Source organism: Erinaceus europaeus, chromosome 20 (genome assembly GCF_950295315.1).
Source record: "Erinaceus europaeus chromosome 20, mEriEur2.1, whole genome shotgun sequence".
NCBI classification, from domain to species: domain Eukaryota; kingdom Metazoa; phylum Chordata; class Mammalia; order Eulipotyphla; family Erinaceidae; genus Erinaceus; species Erinaceus europaeus.
Window position 1 is genome coordinate 51,855,460 of NC_080181.1, and position 19,378 is coordinate 51,874,837.

Below are 19,378 nucleotides of genomic sequence, written 5' to 3' on the forward strand. Positions count from 1 at the left end.
GGTCTACATGGATCTGTTTCCTCACCCGTCCTGACCTGGGGCCACTCAAGTCTGTTTTATGTCCCCACCACTCTCTTAACAGAGCTCTCTCGTAGGACCACCTGCAACGGGCGGTTTCAGTGTCCATCCCAGACCTTCTGGGTGAGGAAAGTTGGGGCTGTTAGGTCAGGAGTGGTTGAGGGCCCCCGGACAGACCTTTCCCTTTGGAGGAAGTAGACTTCCGGGAGGAGACTTGATGAATGAACAGCCCACATGAAGAGCTGGCTTAGAGTCCTCAGGGCATCTTTAAATTCCTTCTGGCTCAGAAAATCCATTATTTTAAATCATCTGCTCTCCACGCTTTAAGGTTCCATTTACAGCGACATAAAAACCCTCCTCGATCCTTACTGTTCCCCTGGCAGAGGGTGTCCCCAATTAAAACTCTGATTTCCCTCTGTTTACACCCAACAAGATCTTGTCCAGCATTCCCTTCTATATTCACAGGAATATTCTTTTTTTTTTTTTTTTTTTTTTTACCTTTTGTTGCCCCTTTTAAAAATTGTTGTTGTTATTGATGTCATTGTTAGGACAGAGAGTAATGGAGAGAAGAGGGGAAGACGGGGAGAATGTTGGAAAGTAGACAGTGAGTGTGAGGTATCATCTTGTGTGAGGTCTGAAAGTGGGGGACCTAGAAGGCAGGTGTGCCCAGAGCTATATGGGGAGTATAGGTCCCCCACTTTCAGACCTCACACAAGATGATACCTCACACCCTCCGTCTACTTCCCAACATTCTCAGAGATTACACCTACCTTGCTTCTTCAGAATCCAGTAGGGGAGGGGCTACACCTCCAACCGCCCCTCCCACATGGGGTTCTCTCTTCCAAGACCATCCAGCCTTTAGAGTTTACCACTGAGAGATGGGGCACCCTGCACTTGGGCCGTTACCTGGGTCCTGCCCTGGCTTCTGCTCCTGTCTCATCTGCAGTGGGCTTCTCTCCCAGGCAGGACTGTCTGAAATGCAAACACCCAGACTCCTTGAAGTTCCCCAGGGTTCCCTCCATGACCCCCAGCTTTCACAGTGGTCAGACCCACCCACACTACTTTGAGGGTCTTTCAAAGCTGGCCTTCTGTCCTTATTGCCTTCAGACAGACTACACACTGTGCCCCTAACACGTGTGTGCATGCACTTCCCCCTCTCTCCCTCCCTCTTATTCTCCCTCTCTCTGTGTCTCTCTGTCTCTGTTTCTGTTTCTCTGTCTCTCTGTCTTTCTCTCTCTCTCTCACACACACACACACACAAACACACACACACAAACACACACACGAACCTCTACTCAGTTCCAAATACTTAATTCAGAGTGAGCTGCTGGCCCTAGTGGTGTTTGGCTAGAGGTGTGTGGGATGGTGCCTCAGACAGTGTTCAACCTTGGGGACATCAAAGAGGCAGGGAAACCTCCCAGGACTGATGGTCATGTAAAGCATTTTCTTTCTTTTTCTTTTTTTTTTTTTATTTAAAGATTTTATTTATTTATTGATGAGAAAGATAGGAGGAGAGAGAAAAAGAACCAGACATCACTCTGGTACATGTGCTGTGGGGACTTGAACTCAGGACCTCACGCTTGAGAGTCAAGCACTTTATCCTCTGCACCACCTCCCGGACCACATAAAACATTTTCTATTCCACTGGTGGAACTGAGAAGTGGCAATGCCTGGGGGTGGGGTGGGGGCATACCTATTGTTCTTTCCAGCAGTCCACACTCCTTCCTGTTGTCTGTCATTCAGGAAATCCCCTGGGCCTCAGGGCTTTGAGTGAGATCCCTAGATGTGCTCCCCCCATGCCCTTTGGGCAGCAAACCTCAGTTCCTGTCTCTCTGTGTGATGCAAGCCTGCAGGACCTAGGGTGACAGAGAAGAGCTGTCTTTGGAGACAGCACTGGGTCAGAGCCCAGGACACCAGGAGGCACTCCCCTGCAGAGGTCTGTGGGAAAAGCTTCAGGCAGAGGCAGCTCAGTCACAGCTCTTCTCTCCTTTAAAACCCCAGGGAGGGGAGTCGGGTGGTAGTGCAGTGGGTTACATGCAGGTGGCACAAAGTGCAAGGACTGATGTAAGGATCCCGGTTTGAGCCCGGAGTTGCTTCACAAGCAGTGAAGCAGGTCTCAGGTGTCTATGTTTCTCTCCCCCTCTCTGTCTTCCCCTCCTCTCTCCATTTCTCTCTGTCCTATCCAACAACAATGACAACAATAATAACTACAACAAGAAAACAGCAAGGGCAACAAAAGGGAATAAATAAATATTTAAAAAAAAACCCAGGGAGGGAGTTTGGTGGGTGAGCACGCAGTGGGGGGCTACCACACACTCTTTGATACGCCCCCCACCCCAGTAGCAGATGAACAGGTACTGTCTTTTGCTGTTCCCAGGCTGGGGCCTTGAGGGAGCTTCACAGTCACCCAACTTTCTATAGAGTGGGGGGCTGGGGACAAGGTTAGGTGGCATCAGAGCCCTGTATCTGAGCTTCCAGAACCTCACCCCTCTTGCTCCTGCTGCCAGGAAATCCCTGGGGGTTGGGTAGGAAGCAAGCCCACCCTCATCCTAGTCTTGAAATTTACACAAAGGGTCCATCCATCTTAAAGGACTCTCAAAGGAGTGTGCCAAACTGAGAGGGCCAACTGGGCCCTGGTGCAGGCATTGTGAGAGCTGCCGGGAGAGGGTTGAGCTCAGAGGACACGCAGGTCCTGCCCAGGCACAATGGTCAGCATCTGGACTGGACAGGCCCAAATGGAAAGAGAATAAGCAGAGAGCCGTGGTAACAGAGACCAAATTTCTAGACCTCGCTGGGGTCTAGATTCATCCAGTGGCAGAGAATTCTTTACTGGTTAATTCCCCACATGACCACTAACTCTGTTTTCTTGAAAGAAATGCCTCTTGGACCCATTGCTATTCAAAAAGTAGAAGGAAACAAGCATACACTCATGGTTTGTGGTGTGATCCTGGCTCCCCCTTAACCAGCAGGGTATTTAAGTCAGAGCTTCCTCACCATGCTCCCACCTCTCCCCCGCCCCCACCCCGCAAATGAGTAAACTGTGAAGCATAAATGAGGTGACGAGGACATGTAAACAGCCTGGCAGATGCTGCTTTTGCTTTATTTGTATTATTGCTCTTGCCTATACTCTTCCAAGACTGGCCAGGAGGCAGCATAGAGGGCAAGCAAGCATGAGGTCCTGGGTTCGGTTCTCTGGTGCCATAAAAGCAAAGTGCTGATCTGTTTTTTTTTTTTTCATTGTTTTTTTTGTTAATAAAATAAATATAAATACACCTTTAAAAAATAAACTTCTATGCAAGGAGAGAGTGAATCCTAGCAGGATTCCTCTTCCTTCCCTCCAAACAGGAACTGAGCTGACAGGCTGTGGACCTGTGCTTCCTGTGCAAATGGGCATAAAATCTAAACTGGAGACAGGAGGCGTTCACACACACATGCTCATGAGACAGCCCCCAGCTACAGCAAAGGAGCCATCCTGCACCCCCCACCCCCAAGCCTTGTGTGTTGCTAAGAAAACAGAGATGAAAATAGAGGTTGACAAGTGGGGCTTGGGGAGTGACAGAGAAGAGCTGTCTTTGGAGACAGCACTGGGCCAGAGCCCTGGATACTGGGAGGCACTCCCCTGCAAAGGTCTGTGGGAAAAGCATCAGGCAGAGGCAGCTCAGTCACAGCTCTTCCCTCCTTTAAGTCCCCAGCTGTTTCTGGTCTCTCTACTTCCAGAAGGTGGTCTCTCTGTCCACATCCCTCATCTCTCCCCTGCCCTGGTTACTGGTCTCTTTTACCCTGAAATTAGGGTTTTATCCTATAACCTCTCTCCTTTTTCTTCCCTCCAATTTTTTCCTTTGTTTTCACAATTATACTCTGGCATGTGTATGCTGTTCTTCTCCTACCTGGCCTCTACCCATTTCTGCTCCTTCTCTTACCTCCAGCAACGCCAGTCAGCCAGCATGCCCCCTAATCAGGGCACTTCACTTCCTGTTTCTAGGGGCCCACTGATTTACTCTCGTCCCACATCTACCCTGTCCATGGCCTTTGCCACCTGAGTTCTCCTCCCAGCACTCTAGGTGAGGGTACAGCACAGAGCACAGCTCTGGGCTTCATCCATGCTCTGGCTTCACCTGTCTCTCCAAGATCACTTCCCAGCTCCATTCCAATGTCGCTGCTAATGTTACTCTCTTACAAACAGTTCCTAGTTGTATGCTATCTCAGCAGTGACCACAGGCCCGTCATTGCCTGTAAAATACAGAGCAGTGCTCTGTGGTCACTGAAGATTCTCAGTTTTTATTAAGATTTATTTATTCCTTTTCATGAGAGAAAGAGACACACATGAGCACTGCTCACCTCTGACAGAAGGTCATGCTAGAGACAGCCTGGGGCACCTATATCCTCATGCCCACAACCCTGGTGCACCACCACTATACTGTCTCCTTGACCCTACTTTGTGATTTATGACTCCTTTATCCCCACACAGAGGAACCATGTCCTCTTAATAGCACCTTGCTAAAAACTAGTTTCATCCCTGGCTTTGCAGGACTCCTGCCCTGTGGAGTACAGCCACTGGCCAAAGCGTCACTGACAGGCTCTAAAGGACAGTCACTTGGTCTCTGTTACCATAGCTCTCTTATTCTCTTTCCATTTGGGCCTGTCCAGTCCAGATGCTGACCATTGTGCCTGGGCAGGACCTGGGTGTCCTCTGAGCTCAACCCTCTCCTGGCAGCTCTCACATTGCCTGCACCAGGGCCCAGTTGGCCCTCTCAGTTTGGCACACTCCTTTGAGAGTCCTTTAAGATGGATGGACCCGTTGTTTAAATTTCAAGACTAGGATGAGGGAGATAGCATAATGGTATGCAAAGACACTCATGCCTGAGGCTCTAAAGTCACCGGGTTCAATCCCACAACCACTGTAAACCAGAACTGAGCAGTGCTCTGGTAAAAAAAAAAAATTCAAAAATTCTTGGATCACTTAAAGCCCATCACTGACTCACCAAGAGGCTGTCAGAGTACAGATCAACCCCCAGAGAACCCAGCGTGAACTCCACCCCCAACACTGGCTCTGAGTCCCCAGTCACCCCTCCTTATCCCCCTCCACCCCCAGCCCAGTTGCAAAGGCTCCTGTCATGCACTGCAGCTGTCTCTAGCTAGGACGCTGCTTCCCATACAGGCCACCAACCTCATTCTCTTTCCAACCAAGTCCTGGCCTGCCTTCAGGCAGCTCCCTGGTCCCACTTCCTCCAGAAAACATCTCTCTTGTCCCCAGTCCTGGTTGGGGACTCCCCCTTTGGGGCTTCTCTGTTCCACGAGCATACTGTTATCATCTGGAGGGGCTCTGCCAGGAGGTCAGGGACACCACCGGGCTAATACACTGTACGCACGTTGCTTGTTGGTGACGATGAATCTTCCTGATAACCGACAGGAAGAAGCTCCACAAACCCCCTAGTTTCACTATGCCTGACAGCAGCTCTCTGCTTATTTACACCTGCTCCTGTGCTGTTCTGAGGTGGTTTGTAAGCATGACTTATCTGGAAATGGATCCTGCTGTGATAGGGTGACTTTCCCTGTGGGGGTGCTGCCGAGCTAGGAACCCCCACACTAGGGAAGTCACTTGGCAAGTTTATCAAGAGGAATCACTGAGAGGCAGACACACACCCCATTCATGGCTCGCATGGTCAGAGTGTGAGTGTCTTTTCTCCCCAATACAGGCTTGTTTTCTTGTGTGTGTTGGGCACGTAGATGGTGAAAATAGACCAGCATCTATTTATTGCCCAGCTCTAAAATTTCAGAGCAAGGAACTTAGAAGCCTAGCAGAGGATGAGGTATTTCTGGGCTGTGTGGAAGAGAAGCATTCACTGAGTGAGTTGTGGCCCATTGGAGGCAGGGAAAACCTGTGGATTCATCTAGATGATTTACAGTTTACAGATGGGGAAACAGAGACCCAGAGCACTTAGGGTCTCCTTGAAGGCCCTGGCCACCAGTGGCAGGTTCATCACCCAGGCCCAGATCCCTGGAGTCACATTCACACCTGACACACTACTCATCATCACACGGGGCACCCTCTGCCCCCAGCTCCCTGGCACTATATGCCATCTGGTGTTACCCAATTCTACCCCAGGGCTGGAAAACCCCATGCTGAGTGACTCAGATACCTTCCTGCACAGAGCCAGACCCCAGGGTGCCGACCCAGCCCAGCTTCCTCCAGCATCCTGTGAGGCTGGTGCTCTGCATGGAAGGCAGGGGGAGGGGACAGCCTGGTGCAGCAGCCCTGAGCACGACTCAGGCACCTGAGCAGCCTTGCCTGAGTATTTGCCAGATAAACAGGACAGAAGTGGTTCCTTCCCTCACAAAAAATCATCTTGTGGAAAATGAAAATGACACAAACAAGAGTCCACATAGTACCACCTCAGCCAGGCAGAACAGTCCCCTCCAGTGGCTAATCTCTGCCGATTTCCAAGACAGAAAATAAAAACAACGCTCCGCAGTGGGGCTCTGATGAAGATGGAAAATCCAAAAGTCAACACACATGACTTTATTTTATCGCAATTGATCTCAGCTCCCAGATGTTCCAGTTTCAAAAGCTAAGATTAGATGCCATTAAGCCTGCTGGACTGGCATTGATTGAAAAGCCCTTCTTGAGGCTCTGGGATGGAGGAGCTTGCTGGGCCCCTTGTCACTCTCCTGCTTGCCAGCTGAGCTCAGCCAGCCACAGCCCTCTCACCTGGCAGCCCCCTCACCCCCACCCCCTGCCTCTGGTCCCCTTGCTGGCCACATCTTTCCAGAGCCCTGGTTTCCACACCCCAGGCCTCAGAGCCTCTGCAGCCCCCTGTATCCACCCTCTGACAGGAACTCTGACTACCTGTGGGACTGTCTTCCTTTGTGAAATCGGGAAAAACAAAGTGGACTCCTCTTACAAAGATTGGCTTCAGGTCTGACAAGTGTGCAGGGAGTAGCCATTCCATCCCTCTTTTTGCCATGGAGAGAAAGAAATGGTGGCAGAAGAGGCAGGCTGGGAGTATGGATCAACCATTCAATGCTCATGTTCAGTGGGGAAGCAATTACAGAAGCCAGACCTTCCACCGTCTGCATCCCACAATGACCTGGGGTCCATACTTCCAGAGGGATAAAGAATAGGAAATCTATCAGGGGAGGGGATGGGATATGGAGATCTGGTGGTGGGAAATGTGTGGAGTTGTACCCCTCTTATCCTATGGTTTTTGTCAGTGTTGCCTTTTTATAAATGAAAATGAAAATTAAAAAGAGAGAGAGAGAGAAAGAGAGTTTCAAGGACTTGTCTATATTAGTGCCATTTTGTTATTAGTTTTTTGCTTTTATTGCCACCGGGGTTATTGTCAGGGCTTAATGCCAACACCATGAATTCACCACTCCAGGTGGTCATTCCCCTTCCCCTTTTTTCTTCTTTCTATTTTTTATTAGAAAGGACAATTGTTAATGTCTCCTTTTTTTAAATAAATAAAAAAATTTAAAAAAGAAAAAGAAAAAAAAAGAAATGGTGGCAGAATCATGCTATAGGAACCTTCCTGAGCCTCTCCCCAGGAGCTAACCCTGTCCTTCCTTTATCTCCCACCAGTGCCTACTCTCTGCTAGGCACCATCTGAGGGCGAGATGCCCAGCATATAGAGCTGACTGTTCCTAGCCCTCCAAGGAGCCAACCATCAGGAGAAGCAGTTCAAGAACTGTTGGGTGTTGGGACTGAAAGATGATTCACTGGGTAGGGCATGCACAGCCCAGATTCCAACCCAGACACCACACAGGAGAGCCATGGCACAAGGAGAAACTCAGTGCAGTGGTGTTTTTCCCACTCTCTATGCTTCTCTGTCTCTGTCTCTCTACCTGAAATTTAAAAAGAAATGAAAAGTTGACCCTAGGAAAGGTGAAAGCACACACAATGTGCTTTTTACAGGGCTAACAAGATAGCTTACCTGCTCTGCCAATCAAAAGGCCCTGATTCAATTCCAGCTTCTGCCATGCTAGGGGAAGCTTTAATGCTGTAGTGTGTCCCCCCTACACACACAGTTATTGTCTTCTTGTCCTGTCTCCTATCTGAAAAAGTCAGCCTGAGGTGGGTAGACACAGACACACAGACACACACACACACACACACACACACACACGCACGCACGCACGCGCTCGTGAGAGGTAGGGTACTCAGGAGATGGTTAGCTGGCGGCTAGCCCAGTGGTAGTATTGGGGCTGGAAGGAGCCCACAGACCTCAACCATTGTTGCAAGACTTTCATTGGAGGATTATGGGGGAGGGCTATGACTTTCCAGATACAATGAGAAACAGCCTCTATGACTGGCTGCTCTGTGGAAGACTAACTCACTTCCTCTGGAGCCAGCCAGCATGGTGCTGTCATGGCTTGGTGTGTGTGTGTGTGTGTGGGGGGGGGGGGTTGGAGGGGGCAGAGGAGCAAGACTGGCTTATTACTGCCCAGACTCTGATCATTCGCAGGATCAACCATCATGTGTTTTGCTAATTCCAGTTTATTGACTTTATACTTCCCTTTAAACCAACTCAGTTAAAAGCATAAATGAATTTATCATAAACAGACTGTTTATATCACTACCACAAATAGAAAACAGTATCCTTTTCCCTAAGTAGAAAGTAGCAGTGAAAAATACAAAGTCTATCTTCACCTGAGGCCATGGTTTAGTTCTAAAAAGCGCCCCTAGCCCTGCCTTCCAGGGCCTCAAGATGCCCCCTCAGTCCCTCTGCTATTTCATAACCAAATCCCAGGCCAGGCAGCCCACCAAAACCACTCAGCAACCCCAAGCCCCCAGGGAACTGTTGCAATGTGTGTCAACTGTGAAGGGGGGAGAGTTGCCATGTGAATGATCACATACTTGCAGGGCTTGTGAGAGAGGGGGCTTAATGTCCCAGCTGGGAGGGCTTTGCTGTCCAGCTTCTTGGGAGACTTTGTAAAGATTTATTTATACCAATAAAAAGCTTGAAGGGGAGAAAACTAGAGTACATTCTGGCATATGTGGTGCCAAGGCTTGAACCTGGAACCTCACTCTTGGAAGTCCTATGTTCTGCCACTGTGCCATCTCCTGGGCTGCTCTCTGGGATTCCTCCTGTCCTGTGCTCCAGCCTGAGTGCACACAGGCTGCCTCTAGTTGAGACTCACTGCAACTTCATTCTTCATCTTCACTAGCTCAGTTCAGTCCTGGGCTGGGATTTCCTCTGGCCTCAGTCCTCACTTGGGAAAAGGGAGGAGGAGGCCACTGGCCAGACCCTTCAACCCAGGAAATGCCCAGATAGATCCAGACCTAGTTCAGTTCTTCTGTTTTTTTGTTTGTTTGTTTGTGTTTGCCTCCAGGGTTATTGCTGGGGCTCAGTGCCTGTACTACATGAATCCACTGCTCTTGGAGGTCATTTTTTTCCTCATTTTGTTGCCCTTGTTGTTATTGCTATTGTTGCCATTGATGTTCTTGTTGTTGGATAGGACAGAGAGAAATGGGGGGGGGGGAGAGACAGAAAGGAGGAGAGAAAGACACCTGTAGACCCGCTTCACCACTTGTGAAGCGACCCTCCTGCAGGTGGGGAGCCGGGGGCCGAACCGGGATCCTTAAGTTGGTCCTTGGCGCTTTGCGCCATGTGCACTTAACCCACTGCATTATTGCCTAGCCCCTTCAGTTCAGTTCCTCTATGTTTACTAAGCAGTTACCTTATTTGAGTCTGTCTGCTTGTCCCTAAAAATGGGCTTCTCGGGCTGTGTAATATATACATGCAAATTAAGGTAGGAAAAACCCTCTGTGTCATCCCACAAAAGTCTATAGAACCAGTCACTAAACTTCCTGTCACCCATTTGAAGGTCACTCTAGGCCAGCTCTAGGCAGTGAGTCTTCCCTGGTTTGCCAGGAAACCAGTGACTCCTTAGGGGTAAGCACACCAATAGGCAAGTCTCCTGATACCTGCAGGCTGAGGGTAAGTAGGCCTGAGAGATTGTGCTTCTCCCAGAATCCAGAGGGTGTCTGGGGTGTTGCTCCCAGGACCACTCTGGGTGAGGAGGCTTTAGCTGGCGGGTGTCTGTGTGGCTTCACAAGAGCCAAGTAAGTGTAAGCACCATCTGGAACTTGACATGCAGATTCTCAGGCCCCTGCTCTTGTCTGCTAAGTCACAGACTCTGGGGTGGGGTGCGCACATTTCCATCCATCCGCCTTTATTCCTGATGATGGACACTGAGCACCTTTTCACTCTGGCTGCCTCTTGGGGACTGTGAAACAGCTTCAAGGGGGAAAGACAGCTCTACCCTAGCTCTTCCTGGCCCCAACCCCTGCATGAGGGTTGGGGGGTTACCAGGGGTCTAGATCTGGGGGGAAGGGTGGTCGGGGCTGTCTGTGCCCTTAATGTCTGCCTTCTATCCCTACCTAGACTTTCAGGCAATTCAGAGCCCCTTCACTAAGTACCGGCAGACCAACAGGTGTGTACAGGTTTCCCGCAAAGATGTGTATACTAACTGTCCAATCCCCCCCTTTTTTTAATTGGATAGGACAGAGAGAAACTGAGGGGAGAGGGGGAGAGAAAGACAGACAGCTGCAGACCTGCTTCACTGCTTGTGAAGTGACCCCCCTGCAGGTGGGGGACTGGGGGCTTGAACTGGGATCTTTCAGTGGGTCCTTGCGCTTCATACTATGTGCGCTTAACCCGGTGTGTTACCACTTGACCCCCTTACTGTCCAGTTCCTAAGACCCAAGTGCCAGGGAAGTGTGTCCCCACTAACTCTGTCCCTCCTTCTCTCCCTCCACTCCTTCCCCAGCCCCCATACTTCTTGGCACCACCTTCTTTTCTACATTAACTAATACTGATATCGGTGTTGATTTGAGAGTGCCACCACCATGCTCTTAAACTAGATCACCACCTCTTGAGCACCTGCCAGGACCTCTGCCACCACTCTCATTTTGGGCGAGTCTCACATAATGTAAAGTACATCTCTCCTACCTCGAACGGCACACTTGGCAGTGTCAGAGTTGTGCAGCCAGGCCCCAGAATGCTTCTCGTCCTGCAAAACTGAGACTCTGGACCCCTAGATAGAAACTCCATTTTCTTCCATCCTGAGTTCTGTCTCCGGAACCTGCCCACCCCAGTGACCCAACTGTGCATGTGACTCAGCGCACAAGTACTGCCATGATGGGCTTGCTTCACTTAACAAGATGTCTTTTCGGGTCTTGCACTGTCACCTATGTTGGGATTTCCTTCCTCTTCGAGGCCACGTCACATTCAATTTCACCTCTGTACTGTCCCATCTTTTAGTGACATTTCGGTCTGTGACAGATTGCATGTCGCACGGTAGCCTGTCTGTCAAGCAGCCTGTCGTGCTGTGGGCTGCACCTCCCGGGTGTGTGTGATGCCCACACAGCTGCTATACCACCTCGCCATACACTGCGTTTTTGTTTCACTTTTGCCTTCAAGGTTTGGGCTTTGTGCCTGTATGATTCCACTGCTCCTGGCATACACTTTATTATTATTATTATTATTATTATTATTATTATTATTATTATTGTTGAGGATGAGAGACATAGCTAGAGAGGGGAAGACACACAGCCCTACTCCACTGCTCATGAAGCTTCCCCTTTGCAGGTGCTTCCATGCGGGGATGGGGGCTTGAACCTGAGTTCTTGTGCATGGTGAAGTATGTGCTCTACTGGGTGAGTCATCTCTTGGTATTTCTCATAGCATCTCCCTGCCATTCAGTGATGCAGGGCTGTAGCGCACTTTGTTTATGCATTCACCCATTGGTGGGCTCCACTTGGCTCTTGTGAACACTACTGTCATGAACAGGGTGTGTCATCTCTATTCTGGCCCCTGCTTCAGTGCCTTTGAGAACACACCCCAAGTGAATGAACTCCTGGATCTCACGGTGGCTCTATCTGTGAACAACCACCATAGCTGCCCATAGCAGCTGCACCACTGTATGTATCTGTCCTCAGAACATGGTGAGTTGGGCACCCTTAGCCACTTTATACAGGATGAGAAACTGATAATGCAAAGGGTGAGGTCCCCTGCCTGATTACACAGTTGAGAAGTGCTTCCCTAGAGCGTAGAGCCGCAGTCTCCCTTGGTCGGCAGCAGGGCGAGGTTCCTGGGGACACCCCAGTCTCCCTGACTCTCTGAGGCTAGTGCTCTCTTAGGCTTGGTAGCACCTGGGCTGCACAAGTCTCTGGGGTGGTGGGGGAGGTCCTTTGTGCACAGCTACCTAAGGAGGCCTCTGGCCAGCCCTGAGGCTCACGCCCAGGTCAGGGGCCCCATTGGGAACTTCTCTTGCCCTTCTCTGTTTCTTCCAGCAACTGTGCTTACAGGTCAGTTCTCATATTTCAGTAACTCCAGGGGTATGCATGGGGTGCTGGCTCCTTACAGGAAAACAGCAACACAAAGTCCTGTCAGTGCCCCAACTCCCTCCTCCCCCGATCTTACTCCACCTCCTTTAATATTTAAGCCACTCTAACATTTTTCAAGGAAGAAGGTGTGAATTATCCTGGGTATCACTCCAATATGTTTGTTTCTGAAACTGGAGAGTGGGAAACCTACTGACAGACAGTACCTCATCCTCACTGGGCAGAAAGCCCTCAGGAGCACAACCCCTACCCCCCACTGAAATGCACCCTAGTGGTGGCTCACCCTCTGGGCCCCCAGATACCGCCAGCTCCCCTTTACAGACTTTCTGTGTGGTATGAAAGTAGAGGCCCGGACCTCCCAGAGCACAGAAGGAGCCAAGAGCAGCACCAAGGCAGCCAGGCCAGCAGTGAGGCCTGAGCAAGACCTGCACCATCTTGAGCCCCCCGTGTTCTCTGCAAAGGAAGGCAGAGTGGCGAGGGGGCTATGGTGACCTGTGGGCTCTGCTCTCAGTGGAAAACAAATAAGGTCCCCCAGCATTTGCTTCTCTGCAGAAGCCCACCCCTCCCAGATAGCTTCATCCCTCCCTCCCAGGTGCCCAGCTGCCTGTGAAGCTGGCTGCTCTGATTCTTTTGTCTTTCCCCCAAAGAAAACTCCTCCAGGTCTTAATCATGTGTTCTGCTTCTCTCTATCTCTGTAATGAGGTGGACAAACAGGTCTTTTGTTCCAGAGCTATTCTGATGGGGGCCAGAAGGTGGCAGGAGGAGAGAAGGAAACAATGCAGGGCCAGGCAAAGCCCCCCAGCCTTGTTGCACTGGTCTTTGGGTTCTGTGTGTTGACCCCCAGCATTGCCTTCCAGGCTGCTCTCTCCTGCACCCTTCTGCATCTCCAAGCTTTTGCCTCTGGAAATGCCAGCATGCGTGTTCTCTCCATGGATGCCATTCAGTCCCTCATCGTGGATAGTTCTCCTCCTTCCCTGGAGCTTGGTTCAAATCCTAGCTCAGCCACTAGCTGTGAGACTTTGCCTGAGTTCTTCTACTCTTCTGCACCTCAGTTTCCTTATCTGTAAATGGAGACACTACTTGGATCTATATAGCTATATAGACTATAGCTGACTATAGCTGAAGTGCTTATGGCAGTGCCTGGCATATGACAGACACTCCCAGCATGGCCCTCTGCTGCTCTGCCTGCATCAGGGCCCCCAGAGGAAGGATGTTTACTCCTCAGGATAAGCCCAGGCCCTAGGATATTAGATGTCCTGAATCTGCTATTTTTCATAGATCAGACCGGGGAAGCTGGAGGGTTTCCTGCCTCTTTACCTAAGGAGGAGCATCACAGTCACTCTACTGGGTAAGAGGGGTAGCCTCAGTACCCCAGAGGAAACTCAGAGCCTCAGCTCCAAACGTGGAAGAGTTCTGCTGGGTACACTCTGGGGCAGCTCCAGAGTATCATGGGAACTTGCCCCTTCCCTGGCTGCAGGTGCCAGTCCTGCCCACACTGACATGGGCTTGTATCTTGCTGGAGCTATCCCCTTTGCCAAAGCAGCTCCCTGTGACAGCTGAGGCTGAGAAAAGACTAGGACAGACAGGTCTCATCAGGGCACCAGCGGCTCCCTGGCTGAGTGACGAATTACAGGCCATTGGGGAGAATTTAAAACCAGCCCAGCTGCCACCCAGGAGAGTGACTAATCTCCACATTTAAGGCTGAGCCTCAGGCCAGCAGCCATTCAGATTCATGGATGGCTCCCTAGGTAGATGGCACTCAGACATGCCCCAGAGGGGGTCTGGGGCCTGCCCCAGTCCTGGCAGGGGGGACCTGCTGCACACCCTGGCAGCCTTCACCTCCAGGCCCTGCCCTTTGCCTTTTCACTGTGTTTCTCCACCTGTTCTTGAACCCAGTTTTGCTTGAGCCACTGAGAAATAGGAGGCTCCTGAATTTAATTTGGGTTCTATGCAGCTACCCAACCATCCATCGCCATCCCTCGCTCAGCTGGTACTTGAAAAAAAACCAGACTCCTACCCTGTCCCCCACCCCACACCTGTTTAAAGTAAACCCTGGAGAAGAAATCTGCCACATGTCTTAGTCCTTCTGGAAGGCTCCTTTCAGGAGCCAGTCTTGGAGAAGAGATGGTCCTGGGTGCTCTCTCTGCCACTTTAACATTCTCCTAAAATGTAAATATGGTCACTCTTTTCTCTTGTGGTTTTTTTTTTCTCTCTCTCAGAACTATTTTCTTTTTCCTTTTTTTGTTAAAAATATTCATTTATTTATTGGATAAAAACAGCCAGAAATTTGGAAGGAATGGGATGATAGAGGGGAAAAAAGACACCCACAACACTTTCTTCAGCACCTGAAAAGCTTTATCTCTGCAGGTGGGGTTTTGTGGTTCTCCAAGAACCCCCTTACCCTTGAACCAGCATTCAGCACCCCTGAACCAGCATCCAGCACCCCTGCCTTGGAGGCCCTGTGCTGCCACACTCCATTGAACCTCCAACTGCAGCCCTAGAGACTACTGCAGCCCCCACAAGGGGCTGTTCTGTCTCCCCACACCCTGACTTCCCATGTCCTTGGCAGGCTCTTTATCTTCCTGGCCACCTCTCACTTTGCCTTTTCAGTTGGGAACAAACTCCCTGGCTTGAATACCTCCCCATTTAGGTGGTGGAGATGGACAGAGGGCCACTTCCTGTCCAGCAGGAGGGTAGATGGGGGCAGTGGCACTCTTGCTTTCTGCACAATAGAGGCAAAACAGATGCCTCACATGAGTATCCCCACTGATACACCTCCCCAGCCCAACTTCTCCCCCCTAATGTTTCAGAATAAAAGGGGGGGCGCAAGCACACAGTAGCAACACACAGGACTTGCATGGAAGAGGCTCCATGCACCACTCCACCATCTGTGAATTCTCCTTACCACTCTCATGTGGTGCTGGTACCGAAACCCCAGCCTTACTGTGTCAGGAGGGTGCTATTCTGCTGAGCCACCTCCCTGGGGACTTCCATATGTGCTTAAAAGCAACCAGAGCCATTATGGAGTTCTGTGCTCTCTGAGAAGTATCTATAATTTGCAATTTACAGCCTCCTTGATTTGTAGAACTTAAACAATTTGAAAGCCTAGCAACCCTGCTTTACCAAGGGAAAGAGGTCCGGAGTGGTGAGTCGGTTTCTAAGACAGATATCTATTTACAATTTAAATGTGATGCTAGGAACAGTTGGCAACAAGGACTCAGTGCAAGTGAGTTAAAACAGACCTTCTTCCTTTCCTGTTTTATTCTCCAGTCATGTTCACACTTGAGTGAAATGCACCAGGGCTGGGGAGAAGAATGGGATTAAAAGGAAAGATTGTGTGGTCTTGAGCTGGTATGTGCACCCCTCCAGAACACCAGGCCACTCACTTGTCTGATCCTCTTGCATGGTGCTCCTCACCCCATTCTCCTGTGGCAGCAGTAGCCCCTACTATGATCTAGTCATGACTCAGGACCAGAGCTGTCCTCCTCATCAAGGCCCTTTCCAGAGAGGGCTGATGGTGGACTGGGTTGCACTGGGCCCCCTGACCATTGTGTCCTGGGCGGCACAGCTTCTGACCAGCAGTGCCCATTCTGATAGGTTGGTGGTATCCAAGAGGGACCTGTTTTTTATTTTATTTAAAAATTATTTCATCTTATCTTACTGTCATTAAGGGGCTTCACTGATCTGGGTCAACTTTTGCAGGCAAAACAAAGCAGAGGGGAAGATAGCACAATGCCGAAGTTTCCTTTAGGGCAGTGGGACCGGGCTTGAATCTGGGCAGCACATATGGAAAAGCAGTTATCCTTTCAGGTGAGCTGTCTTGCTGGCTGAGGGTCTTATCATTAAGTATCTGATGCCATCCCTGGTTCGGACCCCCGGGTGTCTAGGAGCATAGCAGGTGGAAATGGCACATCCTTCATCACCACACCGAACTAGAGGGATAGGTCAGGGTGTGAGCGCCAAGCCCTTCCATGCTCTCCTCCATCTTTTCTCTTTCTAACCAGTGGAAGCTGAGACTGTTAAGAGCAGACCTGGCTCTTAGGAAAGCACTGGTTGGAGCTCCAGTGGCGCAATCGGTTAGCGTGCGGTACTTATACGGGAAAGCACTGGTCTTTGCACAAATCTCACAGAATGAGTTGGGAAGGCTGGCTCCCAGCCTGCAGGGGGAAAGACACCCCAGGACATGGCTGGGCTACTTGCTTTCTCTCTGGCAACCTCATGGTCTCTTTCTCTGCCTTAGTTTCCTCCCTGACAGCTGGAGACAGCCACAACACCTAGTTGTGGGCCGGGTGTTGAGTGGGGCAGGCCTTTGAAGCTGTGGGCACAGAGTCTTCCTCTGGCAGGTTACCGCCGGGCACTGTCTGCAAAGCACTTGGACCAGCTCTTGGCTCACAGCAAGTGCTCAGTACATGCTGACAGCTTGTATCCCCATCTACCTTTGTCATCACCCTGGTCACTGTTGCTACCACTGGATAGCTCCTTCTTATCCTGAGTTCTGGGACTCTGTGAGACCAAGTCTCTGGCTTCAGAGGACACTGGGTGGGCAGTGCAGTCCTCTCCAGCCAGGTGTCCTCTACACTCAGTAGTGATGTATCTCAGGGCCACAGGTGCCCTAACTGGGAACAGGGAATGTCTTAGGGTACTCCCCAGGTCATCCTTTGGGAAAGAGACTCAGGAAGAGCCACCAGAGGACAGCTCTGCCCCTCACAACAACCACTAAGACCCCTCAGCAGAACAGGGCCTGAAGCCTCCTTCTCCCCATCCACCCCAAAGCCTCACTTAATGAAAAAGGAAATCAAGAGCCTAAGGAAGTGTATCCCAGCATTGTTAGTGCAGAGCACACACACAGTTTTCTCTGTCCTCACTCACTTCTCCTTGCTTAATCCTTGGGAGTTTCTCTCCAAAGGGAGGATCTTAACAGACCCCAGGGGGACAAGGTCCACTGCCTTCTGGAAACAGCCTCCTCTTTCAGAACCACTGGCCCCCTCACTCCCTGAGGGCAGACATAGGCAGGTGGAGGGCAAGTAAGGGAAGGGGGCCAGGGCTTGAGTGAGACCCCAAGTCATACTCCTGACTGCCTGGCCACTGAGCATATACCTCCTGGAGTCCCAGCTGGTTGCTCAAAGCGGGTTAAATAAGTGACCGAGCTTGAAACCTCCCTGTAGGCAGATAGAAAAGGCTGTGGGGAGCCTTTTGCCCTGTCCCCAAACATAGCAAATCCTCTACTTCTTGGAGCTAACCATGTGGGAGGCAAAATGGGGTGGGGGGCATGAAAAAGAGAAAGGAGTTGTTTTTCAAGCTGGGACCAGTAATTTAAGCCATGGGGAGGGTAGGGCAGTGTCACCCCTCGATCTACTTGGCATTGTTCTAGACAGAGATCCCCAGAGAAACATCACCAGGGCTCACCCAAAGCAGAAGAGCCTACAGTTTGGACCATTCAATTTGGGCAAGCCGATGTGTATGGGTGAGGGGGGGGCGCTGGGGGGCGCTGGTAACAGTGCAGTTGGCAGGAGCAGGCATTTGTATGTGTGAAGTGGCATCCTGGCTGCAATTTAGTCACTGCAAGTCTCTGTCGTGTAGAATGTGTCCCCTGAAAGTCTAATGCAGTGCTGGGTGTGCCAGGGGGTCAGGGCAGGGCCCCGGGCTGTGTGACAGCAGAAAAAGGGTGGCCTCTCCTGGGTCAGGGTCAGTGGTCTGGGCTGGGCAAAGACCTCTCTGAGAGGTGAGTGAGTGGTGGTCGGGTGTTTGGAGGAAGGCTGAGGCCAGGGAGTCCCGGTCACCCCCAGAGTTGGCTCAGGATCCCCTCTGGCCCGCGGTCCAGAGTGTGTGTGTGTGTAGTGTGCTTCTTGCTGCGTGGGAGCCGGCAGCTGCGATCTCTGCACAGGCTCTATGAAAGTTTTCCGAGCTCTCCAGGAGGGGGAGGGAGGAGGGGGAGGAAGAAAATGGGGTTTTCCATGCGCGGGGCCAACGGGATCCTGGGGCTGCCTTGCTGGGAGGGCTGCCTGCCCCAGGTGTGGGCCCGGTAGGCATCGCCCTTCCCATGGGCCAGGCGGCTACGGGGCGGGTCCCCCACGCGCGCGCGCAGGAGTGAACATGGGACAGACAAAAGAGGTGTGCTGGGGAGCTCGCACCGCCAACCCCCTCCCCCGGGAGCGGACCTCCGCTGGCTCGGAGTCCCTGCCTTCTCGGGCTCAGGTCGGGCAGGGAGCCTGTGGCACCCCTGGGCCTGCCCATCTGCCCACTGAGGGCTGGAGGCTCTTTGTGGTGCGGAGTTGCAGAGAAGCTGGTCTCCGCGTGCTGGGGGCTGGGGAGGCGGGGCGCGGGTCTCAGCGTGGGGGGAGGCGGCGGTTTGTGTCCCACGCTGCAAGTGCGCGCCTGGAAGTCACGCCCCTATCACGTCCCCCAACCCGGGTGCGGGAGGCTGCTGGGTGAGGCTACGCACCTGCCCCCGCCCCCACCCCCACCCCCACCCCCGCGGGAGGCCGGACAGACTTTTTTGAAACGTTTCAGTTTGAGCTGAGAGCGCCAGGGAGCCGGAGGGAGGTGCGGGGAGTTGGGGGGGGCAAGGGTGGGCCGCGAAGTGGGCTGAGTAGCTAAAGCACGGCGGTGGGGGGCACTCAACATGCTCTCCCCGCGCCCAGCCTTCGCGGTGTCAGCCCCCGCCCCATTGCCGGGCTGGGGCTCCTGTGCGGGTGGGGGGCGCGGGTCGGGTGTATCCGGACACTTCACCTCCGGAGGTCGGTAGAGGCCTCGCCCCCCCGGCCCGGGGACCCCTTCCTCCAGCGCGGAGGGCCCCGCGCGCCCCCTGCCCACTTTACGGAGGCGAGAAAGCGGCCGCGACAGAGACAAAGAAACTCCAGCCGCCTCCACTCCCGCCCCCCGCGCGCCCCGGACACTCCCCGGCGCCCCCCGGCGACCCGGCCACGGGCGGGCGGACACTCGGGGGGTAGGTGGGCGCCCCGAGACCCGCCGGCCAGGCCGCCCGAGCCGCCCGCTTGCCCCCCCGGGACCTCC

The 19,378-nt window shown here is 52.0% G+C and overlaps 1 protein-coding gene and 1 long non-coding RNA gene across 3 annotated transcripts in view; one reads left to right on the forward strand and one right to left on the reverse strand.

The window, feature by feature from the left end:
• Positions 1-19,378, reverse strand: part of ST8SIA2 (ST8 alpha-N-acetyl-neuraminide alpha-2,8-sialyltransferase 2) — a 57,773-nt gene that overhangs the window by 38,062 nt on the left and 333 nt on the right. The window lies entirely within an intron of this gene.
• Positions 1-19,378, forward strand: part of LOC132534864 (uncharacterized) — a 171,747-nt gene that overhangs the window by 20,594 nt on the left and 131,775 nt on the right. The window lies entirely within an intron of this gene.